This window comes from Musca autumnalis, unplaced genomic scaffold, assembly GCF_047663935.1.
Source record: "Musca autumnalis isolate F117 unplaced genomic scaffold, ASM4766393v1 scaffold_4, whole genome shotgun sequence".
NCBI classification, from domain to species: Eukaryota; Metazoa; Arthropoda; class Insecta; order Diptera; family Muscidae; genus Musca; species Musca autumnalis.
The window spans coordinates 214894407-214912183 of NW_027411977.1; the positions used below are offsets into that span (position 1 = coordinate 214894407).

General features: G+C 32.7%; 1 protein-coding gene across 4 annotated transcripts in view; it reads left to right on the plus strand.

Annotated features, from left to right (window-relative positions):
- The window catches only part of LOC141400999 (ras-GEF domain-containing family member 1B), a 42294-nt gene that overhangs the window by 1898 nt on the left and 22619 nt on the right, over positions 1-17777 (plus strand). The window lies entirely within an intron of this gene.

The window sequence follows — 17777 nt, forward strand, 5'->3', positions numbered from 1 at the left end:
AAGTCATATAAGCCGGCCACTGTAACGCGTGTGTGTGTGGAGGTGGGTGTTTGGGGGGAGTATAGAGTAGAGATGGGCGCGTGCATAAAAAATTAGGCACGAACATGCACGAACACTGACCAAAATTTTTATGCACTTTCACGCACAAACACGGCGTTTTTCGAGAAGGCACGAACACGCACACTCATGCACGAAATTAAAGAAAATATATATGGATATAGTTGTACATTTATTTGTTCAAAAAATTCATATGTTCTAAAATATACATATTGCAAAATTACTTATAAACAAACATTTACATATTCTTATTTAAAAACGTTATTTTGTCCAAGTTAGAGCTCAAAAGTCTAGTTCGTCTTTCGTTGAGAATATTTCCAGATGTGGAAAAAAATCTCTCGCTCGTTGCTGAGCTGACGGGTATAGCCAAAATTTTCCTGGCTAATTGTTTTAAATATTTTAGGTTCGACTGTTTCCAAAAGTTTAAAACATCAGTCTGGCTAGAAACGGCACTCCCTAAATATGTATATATTTCTGTATCAATTGGAGACTTTTCAGTTTTTCGTCTTTTTGCCAAATTTTGATCCAAAAACTCTGAAAATTCGTGTAAATGTGGCATTGAAATTTCCTCCTCATCATTAGAACACTCTATGTTCTCACCTTGTATATCAAGTAACATTGCTTTTACATTAGCTATTACGTCATTGCTTTTATCTTCTAATAAGAAATTCATCTCCTTAAATGGCGGAAATAAAAACGTCCCTATAAGATGTGCCATTGTTGGCACAAAGCGTTTAAGCAATGATTGTTTGGTTTTAGCTTTCAAATCTTTCATGAATTGAGAGTCAATGGTATCAATTGAGCAAACTTTCAATAGCTTTTCAGACCAAAGGGTAAAAATATGCATAGTAGGGTATTTTTCCGAGCATAATTTTTCGGAACACTCTTTGAAAATTTTGAGAAAAGCCAAAAGAGGTTCTAACAATGAAAACTTTAAGTCAGATTCTTTTCTAGCAACATACTCTTAATCTCATTCTGGACTTAGTATATGCTCTCAAGCATAATATTTGTTGAATTCCAACGTGTTCTTATATCTTGTTTTAATGTTGTTTAGCTCTGAGTGTTTAAAATATTTTACAAGCTTTTTTGAGCAGTCAATTAGTTTTCCCAATTCGGGAAGAGGGTGTTTTACAATAACATCATCCATAACTAAATTCAAATTGTGACAAGCGCAAGATACACGGAACAATTGTCGGTTACAAATACAGAATTCCCCCACTTGTCTTCAATATCAAATTCTTTAAGAATGGTAGTTATGTTAGCAAGAATGTTTTCTCCCGTTTTCTTCTCGTCCAAAAATTCTCTTACTCCTAAAAGTGCTACATTTAGTTCAAAATTATCATTATCATCACTTTCGTATTTTATTTGACCAAACACTTAAGAATTTAAAAATCAACTGAATCAAATATAAGCAGTGTGTAACTCCAGCTTTGGTTAGAAACGCCAATAGAACTAATGCTTGATGTGTTATTCATGAAAAGGCAAATACAACAAGTAAAAAAGTATCAGTCGGCTTTGCCGACAGAGATATACCTCAGTCTGTGTGAATTGAAATACTTTTTTCCCAAAAAATAAGTATATAATTAACAAAAAATTAAGTACCAGTGTTTTATTTATAAATTTTTCATGATGGAATCTCTCAAATAAAACGCTTGCATTTGAATTAAAAATTGTGACAATATTGAACGACAAGCGTTTTATTTGAGAGATTCCATCATGCAAAATTATTTTCTACTTTTAAGTGCATTTATAAATAAAACATTGTTACTTATTTTTTTTTTTAATTATATACTTATTTTCTAGTTTTGAGTGCATTCAAAAATAGAACACTGAAACTCAAAATGCAATTACAGCCATTTCGGCCCAAAAATTAAGGCAAAAAACACCTGAAATCGGACCTATGTCACAACACCTGGACCTATGTCACAATTATTGGTGGAGAAATTTCTGTACCACTGGGATCTCCAAATGCCAAGTTACCATTGGAACATCTAGTTGTCAAAAACAGCCAATACGGGCTCAAAATGACGATAAAATACCTTAAATCGAGTGGTACCGCTGGTTGGGAGCTACAGGAAAAATGGACCCATATTGGTTTTGGTTTCATATTCATGTATTGTCATCCAAATCTGAAAAGTGTACAAAGTTTTAGTTCGATTGGTCAACTACAACTGTGTGAAAAATGAGTTACCAGATTTGAAAAGCAAATTAGATAAACAACTGTAAAACAGTGTAAAAATGGGCCAATATTGGTTTTGATTTCATATTCATGTATTGTCATCCATATCTGAAAAGTGTGCAAAGTTTTAGTTCGCTTGGTCAATTACAACTGTGTTAAAAATGAGTAACCAGATTTGAACTAAACACACAGCAAAGCAAGTTAAATAAAACACTGTAATAAAAAACGTGTGTATTTAGGGGGGTTTTCAAAATTTTTGGGCGTATGAAAAGTATGGATAGGATTAAAGCTCAAAAGCATACCTTAGAATTTCATCTAGTATTCGAAGAAATATTACAATATCCAAAGTGTGGACGAACGCAGTATTCGGTTCGAGCTCTCCATCCACTACATATGGTGCCATAGTACTTTTTTACAACTTTGGTGCTGCTTTCTCAAGAAGTATGGACTTGCGCCTGAAAAAAACTATACTGTCGTAATTGAGGCGGAGAACGCAAGATGCTTCAATAAAAATCAAAGTGATTCGAGAGCAGGTCTTAAAGTGAATTTATTCAAAAATTTGTGTAGGAGGTACCAGAAGGAGTGGACAAATATAGTCCATATTCGAACCTGATCTATATCTGACAGGTATATTAGGATGTGTAAAGTATGGACAAATCGGTCACTCCCATCAAGAGTTATCGTGCGCACAATTTTTCCGAACATTTTTGAACTTTTGTGGGAGGTATCTGAAGGAGTGGACCGATATGGCTTATCTTTGAACTTAAACTAAGTTTGCCCAAAACATTACGAAGGCCACATTTTGGACCGAATCGGCAGATCCTTTCGAGAGTTACCTTGCGCTCCAACCACTACACACGGTGTCATAGGGGTTTTTTGTACCTTTCGGGCTATTTTCTCAGGAAGTATGCACTTGCCCCTAATGAAACTTTTACCGTCGTATGGGGGGGGACAGCGATTGGAGAGCAGGCCCTAAACTGAACTTTTCCGAACTTTTGTGTGGGAGGTACCCGAAGGAGTGGACAGATTGAGTCTATATTGAAACATTATCTAAGTCTGGTACACATTTTACGATGGGCAAAGTATGGACCAAATCGGTTACTCCTTACAAGAGTTATTGTGCGCAAAAATTTTCCGAACATTTTCGAACTTTTGTGGGGGAGGTACCGGAAGGAGTGGACCGATATAACCCATCTTTCAACTTAAACTAATTACGAAAGCCAAAATTTGAACCTCATCGGTTCATCCGTTCGAGAGCTATCGTGCGCACCAGCCAACCAGGCAGACGGACGGACATTGCTCAATCGACTCCAAATTGTCTGAAACCCATTTCGTCCAAACATACTGGGGTCTAAAACCATTTTTTCGATGAGGCACATTTTGCCCGTATGAAAGTGTATATAACTTCGTTAGCATAAATGCTGAGGCTATAAAAAGGGAGTCGATATAACAGTTTTTTTGTTTTTGCACAATATGTTCTTACTTCAATAAAGTAAAAGCAAAACCATATGATTTCTCTTTCCACTTGTCCCTGTTTAGTTATGAAAATACTCTCTCTACTTTACAAAACAAGCAAGAAATACAAAAACAAAGAAAATAAATTTGGGAAAACTACAGTTGGTGAATTTTTTGGTCGGTTTTATATTCTTGTTCGATTTTCTTGTTTAGTATGGTGTATTGCACGACTTCTAAAGGGAGCCTAAAAATTTAGCACGATCGTGACACATAGTGCATGTCGTGTTTAGTCGTGTCGTGCAAAATCGTGTCGAACAAAAAAACACGATCACGCACGGCCAAAAATTTATTACGACACGACACGCACAAACACGGCGATTTTCGGGAAGGCACGAACACGCACTACTCACGGCACGACACGCGCCCACCTCTAGTATAGAGAGGAGGTGGTTGTTTTGGTTTTATTTTTATAAAGAAATCTCCAAAAATAGTTCAAGATCACGTTTTGTTGTACTCCTTGACAGCAGCCGCCACTTTTATTGGTGTTGTTGCTGTAATAAATTTATGTTGTCGCTGTTGCTTTTATTACAAGTATCGAGTAGTTTTGTATTATTGTTAGCCAACCAGTCAGTCAGCCTGCTTTGCTTGCTATTCTTTATGAATAATGTAAACCAAAAAAGCCAGTAGCTGCCGCTGTATAATAACAAACTATTATGGTCAGATTTTGGTATGTAAAACATAAAAAGTAACACTTGAAATTAAAGCATAAAATTTATTTGTAGCTACCACCGTTAGAAAGTGAAACTTTTCTTCCCAGAATTATGGCGTAATAAACGGTAATGCTTTGTGTTTGAATTACCCCAAATGAAATAGCCAGCCCTCTGCAATGTAGATGTTTTGGGAAAAGAATTTGAATATAGTACGTCTCTTTGTATGAACACGAAAAGAACCGGATAAGATATATCAATCCACTGCACAACAACAAAAAGTCGCTGCTAAGCAGATAATTTACAAAAAAAAAAAAAAAAAAAAAAAACATCTGATATGGCCGAGACAAGTGTCCTTTCAGTAAGAGACTATAGAAAAACCCTTTCTTTCGAAAGGGACTTTGGAAGCACCCTTTTTTAGAAAGGGACTTTGGAGGCACCTTTTTTTAGAAAGGGACGTTGGGAACACCCTTTTTTAGAAACGGACTTTGGTAGAAAGGGAATTTGGGAGCACCCTTCTTTTAGAAAGAAACTATCGAAGCACCCTTTCTTTCAGAAAGGGTCTTTAGAAGCATCCTTTCTATCAGAAAGCGACTATAGAAGCACCCCTTCTTTCAGAAAGGATCTTTAGAAGCACCCTTTCTTTAGCAAGGGACTTTGGAAGCACCCTTTTTTAGAAAGGGACTATGGAAGCACCATTTCTTTCAGAAAGGGTCTTTAGAATGATCCTTTCTATCGGAAAGGACCTATAGAAGCACCCCTTCTTTCAGAAAGGACCTATAGAAGCACCCCTTCTTTCAGAAAGGACCTATAGAAGCACCCCTTCTTTCAGAAAGGGACTATGGAAGCAAAATTTCTTTCAGAAATGATCTATAGAAGCAACATTTCTTTCATAAAGGATCTATAGAAGCACCATTTCTTTCATAAAGGATCTATAGAAGCACCATTTCTTTCAGAAAGTGTCTATAGAAGCACACTTTCTTTCGGGAAGGGTCTATACAAGCACCATTTCTTTCAGATAGGGTCTACAGAAGCACCCTTTCTTTCAGAAAGGATCTATAGAAGCACCCTTTCTTTCAGAAAGGATCTATAGAAGCACCCTTTCTTTCAGAAAGGATCTATAGAAGCACCCTTTCTTTCAGAAAGGATCTATAGAAGCACCCTTTCGTTCAGAAAGGATCTATAGAAGCACCCTTTCGTTCAGAAAGGATCTATAGAAGCACCCTTTCTTTCAGAAAGGATCTATAGAAGCGCCCTTTCTTTCAGAAAGGATCTATAGAAGCGCCCTTTCTTTCAGAAAGGATCTATAGAAGCACCCGTTCTTTCAGAAAGGTTCCTTAGAAAGCACCCTTTCTTTCCGAATGGATCTTTAGAAGCACCCTTTCTTTCAGAATGGATCTATAGAAGCACCCTTTCTTTCAGAATGGATCTATAGAAGCACCCTTTCTTTCAGAATGGATCTATAGAAGCAACCTTTCATTCAGAATGGATCTATAGAAGCACCCTTTCTTTCAGAAAGGATCTATAGAGGCACCCTTTTTCAGAAAGGATCTATAGAGGCACCCTTTTTCAGAAAGGATCTATAGAAGCACCCTTTCTTTCAGAAAATTACTATAGAAGCAATTATTCTTTCAGAAAGTGACTATAGAAGCACCCTTTCTTTCAGAAAGGGACTATAGAAGCACCCTTCATCACAGAGAGGTCCCCTAGAAGTATCCTTTCTTTAAGAAAGGTCCCCTAGAAGTATCCTTTCTTTCAGAAAGGTCCCCTAGAAGTATCCTTTCTTTCAGAAAGGTCCCCTAGAAGTATCCTTTCTTTCAGAAAGGTCCCCTAGAAGTGTCCTTTCTTTCAGAAAGATCCCCTAGAAGTATCCTTTCTTTCAGAAAGGTCCCCTAGAAGTATCCTTTCTTTCAGAAAGGTCCCCTAGAAGTATCCTTTCTTTCAGAAAGGTCCCTTAGAAGTATCCTTTCTTTCAGAAAGGTCGCCTAGAAGTATCCTATCTTTCAGAAAGGATCTATAGTAGCACCCTTTCTTTCAGAAAGGATCTATAGAAGCAATATTTCTTTCAGAAAATATCTATAGAAGCAACATTTCTTTCAGAAAGGATCTATAGAAGCAACATTTCTTTCAGAAAGGATCTGTAGAAGCAACATTTCTTTCAGAAAGGATCTTTAGAAGCACCCTTTCTTTCAGAAAGGATCTTTAGAAGCACCCTTTCTTTCAGAAAGGATCTTTAGAAGCACCCTTTCTTTCAGAATGGATCTATAGAAGGACCCTTCCTTTCAGAATGGATCTATAGAAGGACCCTTTCTTTCAGAATGGATCTATAGAAGGACCCTTTCTTTCAGAAAGTATCTATAGAAGCACCCTTTCTTTCAGAAAGTATCTATAGAAGCATCCATTCTTTCAGATAGGGTCCACAGAAGCCCCCTTTCTTTCAGAAAGGTTCCCAAGAAGCACCCTTTTTTACAGAAAGGTTCCCTAGAAGCACCCTTTATTACAAAAAGGTTCCCTAGAAGCATACTTTCTTTCAGGAAGGGTCCATAGAGGCACATTTCTTTCAGAAAGGGTCTTTAGAAGCATACTTTCTATCAGAAAGGGTCTTTGTAGCATCCTTTCTATCAGAAAGGGTCTTTGAAGGATCTTTTCTATCAGAAGTGGTCCATAGAAGCACCCTTTCTCTCGGGAAGGGTCTATACCATCACATTTCCTTCAGATAGGGTCTATAGAAGCATCCTTTCTTTCAGAAAGGCCCTATAGAAGCACCCTTTCTTTCAGAATAGGCCTAAGGAAGCACACTTTATTTCAGAAAGGGCGTATAAATGCACCATTTCATTCATAAAGTGTCTGTAGAAGCACCCTTTATTTTAGAAAGGAACTATAGAAGTACCCTTTCCTTTACTTCCTTATAAGCCGGATTTTAATTCACTTTTGGATCGTAATAATAGTCTGCTGCTAGGGGACTTCAATCTAATGATCGGAAGCGTCATGCGCTGATAGCTCCACAAATTGACAGCTATACCTTTTGCATGAGGAAAGAAGAGTTCCGACGAGGGTAAGAAGAGTTTGCCACAGCCCCTAAGACATCACCATTGTGACACTCGGTCTGATAAATGACGTGACCTGGCAAAACGTCATTTCACTTAGCTTAGACCATATTCCGATTATCGTCTCCGTTAACAGACCACCCGACTTCGTAAACTCTGACGGCTATGCTTTTCTGAAGGTTGATGAATGCCTACCAATTTGTCATTTAAGTCCCTTGTGACACGATATGTTCTCCACTAGATATATACATGGGTAAGAGATTCTCACATAGCCCTGGCAGTTTAGCAGCTTATGTAAAAAGACCTACTCCATAATTCTTATGATGTCGGTATATGTGTGTATTATTACCACCAAAGTAGAAGTGCCTCGTTAATCACTTTGTATTGCCATGTGTGCCTAACTAATCCAAATTTACTTAACACCAAAATTGTATGTCGCCTTTTGTTTATCGATAAACCTGCGGTTTTGAAACGTGAGAATTATTATTTTTGTTCCTTTCAACTACCTGTCCCAAAATGTTTGCAGTTTTTTGTCTTCTTCTTTACTTTGGGTATTTCCCACAATTAGTCGGTGGTTTTACTTTGAACGACAAACACATGTGCGTGCGTCGTCCTTGTTTTTGTTGGTAGCCTTTGAGCCCATTGTCACCTGGGCCGCCTAACACGGTGTTAGCTATAATTATCGAAATAATTGTTGCTTGTTTCAATTTGTTTATTTTGTTTTCTGTAAAACGTGCCCGCTGGCATGATGACAAAACTATTTTTTGCGGAAGTATGTTTATTTATTTTTTTTTTTTAGAAAAATATATCTTTGAATGAAATACCCCAAATACATTTTCTTATCACCATTTTTTGTGTGTGGGGGAACACATAGCATTGTCTGAGCTGGTTTCATGAACTATTTCGTCTTTTTAGAACACGGTGTGATAAAGAATTTATTTGGGTTGCCTTTTTTTCGGTGTAAATCAAAAGTTAAATTCTAATCGGAAGTAATTCGAAGTGGCGAATTTGTAAATGCAAACTGTTTCGAAATTTGTAAGGTTTTCTTTAGATTTTTTTTTTTTAAATTTTTGTAGATTATGGACCTTGGAAACTTAATGTTCCAAGGTTACATGCAGTTCATAACTCGTCGTGGAGGTTTTCTAGATTCAACATTTTATATTGTAAATTTAAATTGTTTCCATTTTCCAAATTTATCGAATTTTCTTCGATAAAATTTCTATAGAAAATTTTATCGATTTTTTTTTCGATAAAACTTATATAGAAGATTTATCGAATTTTCTTCGATAAAATTTCTATAGAAAATTTATCGAATTTTCTTCGATAAAATTTCTATAGAAAATTTATTGAATTTTTTTCGATAAAATTTCTATAGAAAATTTATCGAATTTTCTTCGATAAAATTTCTATAGAAAATTTATCGATTTTTTTTGATAAAATTTCTATAGAAAATCTATGGAATATTTTTCGATAAAATTTCTATAGAAAATTTATCGAATTTTTTTCGATAAAATTTCTATAATTCTATAAATTTCTAATTTTTTTCGATAAAATTTCTATAGAAAATTTATCGAATTTTTTTCGATAAAATTTCTATAGAAAATTTATCGAATTTTTTTCGATAAAATTTCTATAGAAAATTTATCGAATTTTTTTCGATAAAATTTCTATAGAAAATTTATCGAATTTTTTTCGATAAAATTTCTATAGAAAATTTATCGAATTTTTTTCGATAAAATTTCTATAGAAAATTTATCGAATTTTTTTTCGATAAAATTTCTATAGAAAATTTATCGAATTTTTTTTCGATAAAATTTCTATAGAAAATTTATCGAATTTTTTTCGATAAAATTTCTATAGAAAATTTATCGAATATTTTTCGATAAAATTTCTATAGAAAATTTATCGAATATTTTTCGATAAAATTTCTATAGAAAATTTATCGAATATTTTTCGATAAAATTTCTATAGAAAATTTATCGAATTTTCTTCGATAAAATTTCTATAGAAAATTTATCGAATTTTTTTCGATAAAATTTCTATAGAAAATTTATCGAATTTTTTTCGATAAAATTTCTATAGAAAATTTATCGAATTTTTTTCGATAAAATTTCTATAGAAAATTTATCGAATATTTTTCGATAAAATTTCTATAGAAAATTTATCGAATATTTTTCGATAAAATTTCTATAGAAAATTTATCGAATATTTTTCGATAAAATTTCTATAGAAAATTTATCGAATATTTTTCGATAAAATTTCTATAGAAAATTTATCGAATATTTTTCGATAAAATTTCTATAGAAAATTTATCGAATATTTTTCGATAAAATTTCTATAGAAAATTTATCGAATATTTTTCGATAAAATTTCTATAGAAAATTTATCGAATATTTTTCGATAAAATTTCTATAGAAAATTTATCGAATATTTTTCGATAAAATTTCTATAGAAAATTTATCGAATATTTTTCGATAAAATTTCTATAGAAAATTTATCGAATATTTTTCGATAAAATTTCTATAGAAAATTTATCGAATATTTTTCGATAAAATTTCTATAGAAAATTTATCGAATATTTTTCGATAAAATTTCTATAGAAAATTTATCGAATATTTTTCGATAAAATTTCTATAGAAAATTTATCGAATATTTTTCGATAAAATTTCTATAGAAAATTTATCGAATTTTTTTCGATAAAATTTCTATAGAAAATTTATCGAATTTTTTTCGATAAAATTTCTATAGAAAATTTATCGAATTTTTTTCGATAAAATTTCTATAGAAAATTTATCGAATTTTTTTCGATAAAATTTCTATAGAAAATTTATCGAATTTTTTTCGATAAAATTTCTATAGAAAATTTATCGAATTTTTTTCGATAAAATTTCTATAGAAAATTTATCGAATTTTTTTCGATAAAATTTCTATAGAAAATTTATCGAATTTTTTTCGATAAAATTTCTATAGAAAATTTATCGAATTTTTTTCGATAAAATTTCTATAGAAAATTTATCGAATTTTTTTCGATAAAATTTCTATAGAAAATTTATCGAATTTTTTTCGATAAAATTTCTATAGAAAATTTATCGAATTTTTTTCGATAAAATTTCTATAGAAAATTTATCGAATTTTTTTCGATAAAATTTCTATAGAAAATTTATCGAATTTTTTTCGATAAAATTTCTATAGAAAATTTATCGAATTTTTTTCGATAAAATTTCTATAGAAAATTTATCGAATTTTTTTCGATAAAATTTCTATAGAAATTTTTTGAATAAAATCACGATAAATTTCCTATAGAAATTTTATCGAAAAATTCAAGAAATTTTCTATAGAAACTTCACCGAAAAGAGTCAATAGAAATTTTATGCTAAAAACGATAACACATTAATAGAAATTTTATCGAAACAATCGATAAATCGAAAAATCGAAATCGATAAATTTTCTATAGACATTTTATAGAAAAAATCTATAAATTTTTTACACAAACTTCACCGAAAAGAGTAAAAGATGTGATAAATTTTCTATAGAAACTTCACCAAAAAGAGTCAATAGAAATTTTATCGAAAAAAATTCGATACATTTTTAATAGAAATTTTATCGAAGAAATTGTTAAATTTTCCGTAGAAATTTTATAGAAAAAATCGATAAATTGTCTATAGAAAATTCGGCGAAAAGAGCCAATATAAAAAAAATCGATAAATTTTTAATTGAAATTTCATCGAAAAAATCCATAAATTTTTTATAGAAGTTTGTCGAAAGAATATGTAAATTTTCTATAGAAATTTTATCGAAAAAAATGGATAAATTTTCTAAGAAATTTTATCGAAAAAATCGATAAATTTCAATATAAAAAAATCGATAAATTTTTAATTAAAATTTCATCGAAAAAAATCGATAAATTTTCTAGAAAAAAGTCGATAAATTTTCTATAGAAATTTTATCGAAAAAAAAAATCGATAAATTTTCTATCGAAATTTTACCGAAGAAAATTCGAAAAATTTTCTATCGAAATTTTATCGAAGAAAATTCTATAAACTTTCTATAGAAAATTTATCGAAAAAAATCGATAAATTTTCTATAACAATTTTATAGAAATTTTATCAAAAATTTTCTATAGAAAATTTATCGAATTTTTTTCGATAAAATTTCTATAGAAAATTTATCGAATTTTTTTCGATAAAATTTCTATAGAAAATTTATCGAATTTTTTTCGATAAAATTTCTATAGAAAATTTATCGAATTTTTTTCGATAAAATTTCTATAGAAAATTTATCGAATTTTTTTCGATAAAATTTCTATAGAAAATTTATCGAATTTTTTTCGATAAAATTTCTATAGAAAATTTATCGAATTTTTTTCGATAAAATTTCTATAGAAAATTTATCGAATTTTTTTCGATAAAATTTCTATAGAAAATTTATCGAATTTTTTTCGATAAAATTTCTATAGAAAATTTATCGAATTTTTTTCGATAAAATTTCTATAGAAAATTTATCGAATTTTTTTCGATAAAATTTCTATAGAAAATTTATCGAATTTTTTTCGATAAAATTTCTATAGAAAATTTATCGAATTTTTTTCGATAAAATTTCTATAGAAAATTTATCGAATTTTTTTCGATAAAATTTCTATAGAAAATTTATCGAATTTTTTTCGATAAAATTTCTATAGAAAATTTATCGAATTTTTTTCGATAAAATTTCTATAGAAATTTTTTGAATAAAATCACGATAAATTTCCTATAGAAATTTTATCGAAAAATTCAAGAAATTTTCTATAGAAACTTCACCGAAAAGAGTCAATAGAAATTTTATGCTAAAAACGATAACACATTAATAGAAATTTTATCGAAACAATCGATAAATCGAAAAATCGAAATCGATAAATTTTCTATAGACATTTTATAGAAAAAATCTATAAATTTTTTACACAAACTTCACCGAAAAGAGTAAAAGATGTGATAAATTTTCTATAGAAACTTCACCAAAAAGAGTCAATAGAAATTTTATCGAAAAAAATTCGATACATTTTTAATAGAAATTTTATCGAAGAAATTGTTAAATTTTCCGTAGAAATTTTATAGAAAAAATCGATAAATTGTCTATAGAAAATTCGGCGAAAAGAGCCAATATAAAAAAAATCGATAAATTTTTAATTGAAATTTCATCGAAAAAATCCATAAATTTTTTATAGAAGTTTGTCGAAAGAATATGTAAATTTTCTATAGAAATTTTATCGAAAAAAATGGATAAATTTTCTAAGAAATTTTATCGAAAAAATCGATAAATTTCAATATAAAAAAATCGATAAATTTTTAATTAAAATTTCATCGAAAAAAATCGATAAATTTTCTAGAAAAAAGTCGATAAATTTTCTATAGAAATTTTATCGAAAAAAAAAAATCGATAAATTTTCTATCGAAATTTTACCGAAGAAAATTCGAAAAATTTTCTATCGAAATTTTATCGAAGAAAATTCTATAAACTTTCTATAGAAAATTTATCGAAAAAAATCGATAAATTTTCTATAACAATTTTATAGAAATTTTATCAAAAATTTTCTATAGAAAAGCTATCGAAAATTTTTTTCGATGGGAAAAGTTTTTGGCCATATCCGTAAACTGTAATTGTGCTCATCAATCATTTTAGTAAGTTTAGAGATTTTGGGTCACTATCTCAGGAAGTATTGACATGTCCCCCATCGTAGTTTGAACAAAATCTAAGAGGTACAGACAGGCGGAATGAAGCGGCTAATTCCACTCCAAATTGTCTGAAACAGATTCCGTCCAAATATATTTGGGGTTCAAAATCGTTATTTCGATGGGGCACACTAGTCTAAAGGCTGAGGTTCTCTAAAAAATCAAGCCATGCAAGGACACAGAGACAAGGAGACTTTGAGGAAAATTTTATTTTTTTTTCAGAAAGTCCGCCTGTTGAAAACAGACCCAAAAAGGGCCACAAGTTAGCTTTTCCCATACTCCCCATTGTTAGCAATTTAAGATTCTCACATTTTAGCCTCTTTACAGCCCAATGGGTGGTAGATGTTAGAAGTGAGAGACCAGTTCAACCTTTAAAATGTAGAACTATGTGTGTTGGATGTGCTTAAGAATGCCCAGTATGACTTGGCATGGAATTGTCAGTCAGTTCTCACTGTTTTGAAAACAAAAATATTCAAACAGATGGATGGGCAAATGAACGGGCGGTTGGTTGTAGCTGGCTGGTCGATTGGCTGCCTGCCAGGCTGGCTTGGCTGACTGACTGACTGGACAACAAAGTGCCGTTGCTGACTTTGTAAATCTGTTTCGTTGGCCCCGCCATTCGCCGTCGTAGTAATTGTTGTTTGTATTTAAAAGTACATAATACAACAAAGATACTTTTTTTAAGTACATCACATTGTCGTTACAGTTGTACGTGGTGGTACCGTCAACAAGACACGAGTACTCCATAAAACATACGTGCATTTTTAATACGACGATGACAGCGGCGGCGAACAATTAAACATGTGTGTGATGTGCTGTATGGCACATTAATGGCAAACGGCAAGCAGCAGGAGGAGGTGGGAGGAGATGGAGATTTGTTCGACATGTTACTTTGCTTATTACGTTCAATGGACGGCTAGCTGGCTGGCTGACTGGGTTGGCTGGTCGATGGGAAGAAGAAGGAGGCGGCGGGTGGTGTTGATGTTGTGACTTGGCGCGCGGCATTCCTTTCACAGTGACTGCTGTTTTAGTTGTTTATTTTTTAATTCTTTACCATTCAGTTCTGGCTGGTTGGTTGATTATAGAGCCGTTTTGTAGATACTTTTTTTTTAATTTACCTCGTTTTTTTGTTGTAATTGTGGATTGTGTTTCTACTTCTGCTTCTTCTGGTATTAACAACAACAACAACTGCAGCGGCAATTGGATTGCTTAATTACATGCTGCTGAGTCTTCATTAAATATTTTACTGTGTTAATATATTTTAAATAAGTACGTTGCTACAATACTCATGTTGTTGTTGTTTTTGTTGCTTAACTATTTGTTGTTAATTAAATGGAATTTTGTGTTAATAGATATGTGTTTAGTTGTCTTATGATGGAGTGTGTATGTGTGGGCCTACATATTTACATTCCTTTAGGCTATAGAACAAAACCCAGCAGAAGCCGGCCACGAACGACTAGGCCGACCAGTAAATGGGACACTAACATTATCACATAATTTGTTTGTTGTTGTTCCTCTACTTCCACTCCAGCCTTTGCCATTGTCACACAATCGTCCAAGGTTTGTTTGTCACCCACTTTGAAAGATGATTGTTAAAGAAGAAGAAGCAGCAGTGTGAAATTTGAGTATCTTATCAAAGACAAGGGGTCACTTCGTCTTCGTATCACTTTGTGCCATTGTTGGTTGGGTCATACCCTTAGGGGATTGCGCTAAACACTTTTCAAATGCCACTCAGCTAAGGCTCAGCACCGACTGACTGAAGGATTTTCACACAATGTCAAGCATTTTCTAACGAATTTTTATTAGATACTTAAAGACCATAGTGTGTTTATGGCTGAGACTTTTTTTCAATTTTTATTATCTAATATGCGGGATATAAGAAGGGCATTGTAAATTTATGAAGAGCGGAAAATTTTAAATTTTTATAATGACAATAAATGTCTAACAAGTCGTAAATAATATGATTAATTTTGTTCAAATGCAACGTGCCTTGGCAAAGCAAATGTTTAGAGTTTTGAAAACTATTTTCAGGGAATAATCAAAGTTACAGATATGTGTGATTTTTAAGAATAGATCCAATAGGCCTTTTCTAAAAGAACCTTTCTAAAAGAAAAGTTGCCTCTACAGAAACTTTGTGAATGTAAAGGTGCTTCTATAGACTCTTTTTTACAGAAATGGTGGCTCTATAGACCCTTTCTGCAGGAAATGGTGCTTCTATAAACCTTTTGAGCAAGAATGGTTGCTTCTATACTCCCTTTCTGAAAGAAAGGATGCTTCTACAGCCCTCTTTCTGAAAGAAAGGGTGCTTCTGTAGCTCCTTTCTGAAAGAAAGGGTTCTTCTATAGTCACTTTCCGAATGAAAGGGTGCTTCTATAGTCACTTTCTGAAAGAAAAGGTGCTTCTATAGTCACTTTCGGAATGAAAGGGTGCTTCTATAGTCACTTTCTGAAAGAAATGGTGCTTCTATAGTCCCTTTCTAAAAGAAAGGGTGCTTCTATAGTCACTTTCTGAAAGAAAGGGTGCTTCTATAGTCACTTTCTGAAAGAAAGGGTGCTTCTATAGTCACTTTCTGAAAGAAAGAGTGCTTCTTTAGTCCTTTTCTGAAAGAAAGGGTGCTTCTATAGTCACTTTCTGAAAGAAAGGGTGCTTCTGTAGTCACTTTCTGAAAGAAAGGGTGCTTCTATAGTCACTTTCTGAAAGAAAGGGTGCTTCTATAGTCACTTTCTGAAAGAAAGGGTGCTTCTATAGTCACTTTCTGAAAGAAAGGGTGCTTCTATAGTCACTTTCTGAAAGAAAGGGTGCTTCTATAGTCACTTTCTGAAAGAAAGGGAGCTTCTATAGTCACTTTCTGAAAGAAAGGGTGCTTCTATAATCACTTTCTGAAAGAAAGGGTGCTTCTATAGTCACTTTCTGAAAGAAAGGGTGCTTCTATAGTCACTTTCTGAAAGAAAGGGTGCTTCTATAGTCACTTTCTGAAAGAAAGGGTGCTTCTATAGTCACTTTCTGAAAGAAAGGGTGCTTCTATAGTCACTTTCTGAAAGAAAGGGTGCTTCTATAGTCACTTTCTGAAAGAAAGGGTGCTTCTATAGTCACTTTCTGAAAGAAAGGGTGCTTCTATAGTCACTTTCTGAAAGAAAGGGTGCTTCTATAGTCACTTTCTGAAAGAAAGGGTGCTTCTATAGTCACTTTCTGAAAGAAAGGGTGCTTCTATAGTCACTTTCTGAAAGAAAGGGTGCTTCTATAGTCACTTTCTGAAAGAAAGGGTGCTTCTATAGTCACTTTCTGAAAGAAAGGGTGCTTCTATAGTCACTTTCTGAAAGAAAGGGTGCTTCTATAGTCACTTTCTGAAAGAAAGGGCGCTTCTATAGTCACTTTCTGAAAGAAAGGGTGCTTCTATAGTCACTTTCTGAAAGAAAGGGTGCTTCTATAGTCACTTTCTGAAAGAAAGGGTGCTTCTATAGTCACTTTCTGAAAGAAAGGGTGCTTCTATAGTCACTTTCTGAAAGAAAGGGTGCTTCTATAGTCACTTTCTGATAGAAAGGGTGCTTCTATAGTCACTTTCTGAAGGAAAGGGTGCTTCTATAGTCACTTTCTGAAAGAAAGGGTGCTTCTATAGTCACTTTCTGAAAGAAAGGGTGCTTCTATAGTCACTTTCTGAAAGAAAGGGTGCTTCTATAATCACTTTCTGAAAGAAAGGGTGCTTCTATAGTCACTTTCTGAAAGAAAGGGTGCTTCTATAGTCACTTTCTGAAAGAAAGGGTGCTTCTATAGTCACTTTCTGAAAGAAAGGGTGCTTCTATAGTCACTTTCTGAAAGAAAGGGTGCTTCTATAGTCACTTTCTGAAAGAAAGGGTGCTTCTATAGTCACTTTCTGAAAGAAAGGGTGCTTCTATAGTCACTTTCTGAAAGAAAGGGTGCTTCTATAGTCACTTTCTGAAAGAAAGGGTGCTTCTATAGTCACTTTCTGAAAGAAAGGGTGCTTCTATAGTCACTTTCTGAAAGAAAGGGTGCTTCTATAGTCACTTTCTGAAAGAAAGGGTGCTTCTATAGTCACTTTCTGAAAGAAAGGGTGCTTCTATAGTCACTTTCTGAAAGAAAGGGTGCTTCTATAGTCACTTTCTGAAAGAAAGGGTGCTTCTATAGTCACTTTCTGAAAGAAAGGGTGCTTCTATAGTCACTTTCTGAAAGAAAGGGTGCTTCTATAATCACTTTCTGAAAGAAAGGGTGCTTCTATAGTCACTTTCTGAAAGAAAGGGTGCTTCTATAGTCACTTTCTGAAAGAAAGGGTGCTTCTATAGTCACTTTCTGAAAGAAAGGGTGCTTCTATAGTCACTTTCTGAAAGAAAGGGTGCTTCTATAATCACTTTCTGAAAGAAAGGGTGCTTCTATAGTCACTTTCTGAAAGAAAGGGTGCTTCTATAGTCACTTTCTGAAAGAAAGGGTGCTTCTATAGTCACTTTCTGAAAGAAAGGGTGCTTCTATAGTCACTTTCTGAAAGAAAGGGTGCTTCTATAGTCACTTTCTGAAAGAAAGGGTGCTTCTATAGTCACTTTCTGAAAGAAAGGGTGCTTCTATAGTCATTTTCTGAAAGAAAGGGTGCTTCTATAGTCACTTTCTGAAAGAAAGG